This window comes from Strongylocentrotus purpuratus, unplaced genomic scaffold, assembly GCF_000002235.5.
Source record: "Strongylocentrotus purpuratus isolate Spur 01 unplaced genomic scaffold, Spur_5.0 spur5_scaffold_6, whole genome shotgun sequence".
Taxonomy (NCBI): Eukaryota; Metazoa; Echinodermata; class Echinoidea; order Camarodonta; family Strongylocentrotidae; genus Strongylocentrotus; species Strongylocentrotus purpuratus.
The window spans coordinates 15,328,429-15,333,989 of NW_022145612.1; positions in this window are offsets into that span (position 1 = coordinate 15,328,429).

Genomic DNA, 5,561 nt, shown 5'->3' on the forward strand with positions numbered 1-5,561 from the left:
TATTTTAAAGGTAACAAGACAATACCTTTCCTTAATTCAAAGAAATCAGATACTACTGCATTCCAAGAAGTAGAGATTAAAACTAGATCTCAGGGAGAATTATTTAAAGAGACTGCCTTGTTTTGCATGGAGATTATTTTATTTTCATGCTCTTTAGTTATGCTTGCGAGCGCTTTGTTTTGACTTGTGCAAAATTGCAAAAAAGAGACATTTTAGGAAAGCATCGTAGCTTAGTGCAATAGACTGCTAAAGGTAATTTGCAGTGTTGGGAATGTTACAATAAGGGCTTTTTCGGTTATCACGATCAATAAGTGAACTGTGGCATGAGGACATGTTTCTGACGATCTGAGCATGCGCCATGTTGTCTCCCCTGTCCACTACCAGAATCAAGAATGATTCCACTTCGGTTTTGAAGGTCACCTCAATCTAGAATGCCGTTCTCCAATTAAAACAGTACGTACCTACGCTTGCTGTCCTGGTTTCAAAGGGAAGTGAACAATGGGTGTTGACTACCTGAGTGAATATGCGCTCTTGACGTTAAAGGGATCGTTTAACAATGTTAAATCTGAGATACACGGCCCCATGTGTTATCAGTGTCTGTGATATGGTGTAATATTGAAGCCCTAAAAAAATTGTGCTTCAAAATGATCAAGAAGTTCCTCAAAAAAGTAAAAATCTTTGAGTGACCACTTTTACCATACCGGGTACTCGTTTTCCCCAATAGACTGTAGTGTTATGAAACCGTCAGGCGAACGGTTTTCAAAATTTGTAATTCCAATCATAAATATCTTGATCATCAGACAGGCGATCGGCTTGTAAAAGTTATGGGGTTCCTGACTGACCTAAAGGTTTATAATCATCATTGCATCATGAGCTAAATCCAGAATTTTGTTTCAGAATCTGTGACAAAGTTACCGGATCCCTTTAATGGCATTCTAGATGACACAGTTGAAAAAAACCTTATAAATGAATGGAGACCTCAGCCCACATCACTTCCTGAAGATGTCATAAAAAAATTTAATGCACTTTGTTGGAACAAAGGCAGTTTGGAAAGTGCAGTGACCATGTTCTTACATTCAGTTTAGTATGAAAATTAGATTCATATTTTTGATGTGTTGTTTTACTTGGAGGGGGGTTGCGTGTCCAGAGACATAAAAGATAATCGGTGCATTTGTCATGGGTTTTTATGAAAATTACGCCTGTGCTTTAAGTAGCTTAACTTAATGTGAACATTATGTATTTGTTCTATTAACAGGATAGCCCATTCAACATAAATTTGTGTCCCATAGGGCATAATAAATGCTTTCAATACTCAATACAACATTTAGGGATAACAAGATCACGTCTCAAAAGTTTGTCTTGTATTCTGATTTTGGAATTGTTAACATCTGTGCCAATATCTTTATGAAAATTTATGGAAAGTTACATGGAAAATTGTTCAATTTACTGTTTGAAATGATCTTTCCAGATCAACTTACATGGATGTCAGGGCACATGACATCGTGGTATTTTTTTATTAGATCAGACGTAATAGTTGTTTTGTTTTAGCCCATAAACCTGTAATTTAACTTGGAGTAGACACAATATTGTTATAGTGTTTATGGCTAGAGAAGAGTTTGTGCCTTTACTGTACTAAACCAAACAAATTGCTTTTTCTCATTTTTACAATTTGCCATTTAGATTTGTAAGAGAATTTTTGTTTTTCAGATTTTTGCATGGCTTCCCGGTATATCATCTTCGTTGTTGCATGTAGCCAGTGAACAGATAGTTACAATTTCTGCTGAAGAAAAACAGTGCATGCAAAGTCATAATATGAAAACAGTTCTAAAAACCTTGAAAAGGCCATATATTTATGGCCTTCAATGTAGTATTAGGATTAGTATTAGTATTAGAATATCAGGACTATGAGCAAGAAAAAATATTTACAAAATTTGTCATGGAATGATGACTGTGTAATCAGGAAGATATATTTCCTATTTTAATACAAATCAGTGGAATATGACAGTACGCTTAACATGTTCAAAGTAATATTCAAGGTTTATGTAGTTGTATACCTATACTGTTGTATTTTACTATGTCAATAATGTTTGTGTATATTGAAGTTTTATCATGTAGATTGTTTCTCTATTTCCTCATTAGTCTGATATGATATTGTCTGTTTTGCGCCAGAAGGACATATAATTTAACACAGAGCGAAAGCCCTTCTGGCTCCAAACAGAAGGTATGATGTTATAGAGTATATCAAAATATTATCATTACAATTTGAATAGTATACAATTCTATCTTCTTGTTATTTCTTGTCATTGCGAAGTCCAATCCAACCAACTAAGACTTAAAGCTTCACCAAAGAAACATGCTGTTATAAATATAATTATGTGCATTTTATTTCTAAAGATAATATGGTTTAGATTAGGAAGATATTAATAATTTCTAGATTACTTAACTACAGAAAAGTATTCATTAGTGAAAGAAGTTTTGCAAAAGTAAAGAGCAGAAATAAATTTTGATATCATCTGCTGCCCGCAAGAAGGCCACAAGAGCCGTCAATGACAGTTACAGCCTTCTTGCGGACAGCATATGATACAATCTATTGTTACAACTACTTCTGTATCCAAAAGATCATCGTACTATAGCTCGCGGTCTGCAGCCCCCCCCCCCCCCCCCAAAAAAAAAAAAAAAAAAAAAAAATCATCATAGATTTTAGGTTTCAGTTTACAGTTCTTTGTCATCTTGACCTATATTTACCGAAAGTACTTGCGATGATGAGTTGCATGATCATTAATGAAGACAATCTTGTGCACTTTAGTTTTAATATGCACATTTCTTATCCCCATAACAATTGATAGGCTAATTTATACTGTGAAAAACTCTTATTCTAAAGATTGTGGTTTATTGGTGAGAGAGTTTACTTTTATAGTCAAACAAGTCGGCAAAAAAATGGGCAACTAAAAAAAGAAAAGGATGAAAAGGAAGAAACAGAAACTGATTGGGGAAAGTAAGGACATAGCTGATAACAGAAAAACTGGTCAGGTAATTTTAGTTCCAGTGTATTCATATTCTGGCATTTTAAAACTCCATTAGGGAAATATCAGGGATTTAGTTTTCTTCATGAAATGCTTGGAACCATGATAGTGACACAGTGTCCACTGTTTACACAAGCAAATACTTCCGAGGTGTTTCACGCAATGTAAGAAAAAATGTCACAGGGGGTTTGGTGTAGTTGCCAAGCAATTCCCACATTGAAAATGCTAAAGAATTTGTTTTATTACAAAATGGTGTGAGGTAAACAGTTCTCAAAAAGTTATTTAAAATAAAACTGGGTATAAATCAGAAGGAAACAGTAGTAGTAGTAGTAGTACATTGCATTGTTACAGCAGATTGTTCTATGACTGCAGCAATAGGGTGCTGCAGGTTGCTAGGAGTAAATCAAATCATTTTTGTATGATCATTAAGGTAATTTTTTAATATACTTGCTAAATGTTTTTATTGTTTTTCAATGCAATTTAAATCAATACTGTAAGGATATGGATTTTATGTAAATTGATTTTTATCAAACAACATCTTTTACCTGATTATTTACTTTTGCCTATTGGTAGAATTGGGTGACAGTCATTTTAATAACAAACTTTTTTTTTTATTTAATCAATTTTTTTTTCTTTTTTCATATTTGTGCAAATTATCACAGGGAAATTAATTTATTACTGTTGAGAATAACAAACCTTCCTTATGCTTTTTTGCTCAGAACTAAGTGTGACGAGCATGATTTGCTATATGCCACTTGCATTATTTGACTCTTCCAGCATCTTCATTTTCTTCATATATTATGAATTGTCTGACTCTGAAATCTACTCTTTATCTCACCCAATTTCATTAAGTTGAAACTTTAACTATAGATTTATGTGCTGAGAAACTTAGATTACTGAAATCTTTCATTTTTGTGTTGTGAATTTTTTGCCACTTATTTCAAAAGATTGACATTTTACTGTCATGGTAATTTGTTTTGTAAAATATTTTTCTAATATCTTTTTACCATTGCAGCAAAATTTTGATAAATTGAAGTCACTGTTTTTTGTGTATGTATTCTAACTTATTTCTATAATGCTTGTTTTTACATTCTTGTGTATTGTACGTGATGTGAATTTTAGCTATCTTGTTAGAGACAACTCTTTTCAGTATAGTTCATGATAGTATTGATGTGAAATTCTGGAGATAGTGGTAGCTTTAACAAAATGAATGGAATAAAAGTATCTGAAATTATAAATCGTTGAATACATGAAGAGTGACTATTTGAATGAAATTAATTGTCAAATTAGTATAGTAACCCATTGGTGTAGATTTAGACATTTGAAATATCTACAAATGCCATAATTTGTGACAATGATGAAGTGTAATGTGAATTAATACAAATGGTGTTAATTAAACACCTTGTATTTATTTATATAACAGAATTATATCATATTTTATTAAAAATCAATTGTATAGTCATTGATTTTTATGTGTATGATATTATCTTTTTAATAGAAAAAAATGTGCATTATATTAGGTTTCAATTAGCAATCCAAGTAGCAATTCAAGGTTTTGGGTGCTTTTTTGTTTACATCTATTCACTGTCATATGTAGAATCTTCAGTGAAAACAAGTTTACTTTTCACCTATATAGAATCAATTGTTTATGTGTTTGTTTTAAGTTATCAGTATTGATAAGCATAGATAATACTTATTTAGATTTCTTTTTCGTGTATTTGAGATAATTATGTTTCATGTTATTATGATTGTGCCTTAATAAACAAATCAACTGTTTATTGTGATTTATGAATGTGTCATATGAAAATGATAATAAAGTAAATTTAAAACATCTTAATTGTATTGTGAATCTACGATTGCCTTATTGTGAATCTATCTAGATACAATATGCAAACTGCTTACATTTTAGATTTTCTATTTTAAATTCTTGAAAGAGCGGATAATATGTGCAATTTTGCAATGAATTTTGCCTGGAAAGAGAGAGAGAGAGAACCATTAAAGATATGAAGGCACAAAATTATGAGAGTAGGATTATGGAAATTGTTGCAAAGGAACCTTTAGGATTCTGTGGTGGAATATAAAAAAATGTATGTATGTACCAAATGATTACAAAATAAAATAAAAAACTTAACTTAAATCTTATGACAACGGAAACATGCCCACAGAAAATGAGGGCGGAGTGGTGAAGGTTTCCGAATATGAATTTTGAAAACCATCAACGATGAAGCTAGAAATGAAATATCGATCATTAAAGGAAATACATGTAACTACATCTGTGTTCATGAAGTTGTCATTAAGTACATGCAGAAGCTAAGGCTACGCTGGAATATTTATTTGAAATATGATTTCTTTTTTATGAAGTGGTGTGGAGGAGAAATAATATTATTCATCCTGCTTATAAGTATAACTCTTTGTATTTGTTTTGATTTTATAGACAGGATCTAAATAGTGCTCAGAAATGTAATATGTCCCAAATTGTTTTGTTAAACGATGGACATTTTAAATCCGGTATGATGAGTGTTAATATCGAATAGTTGG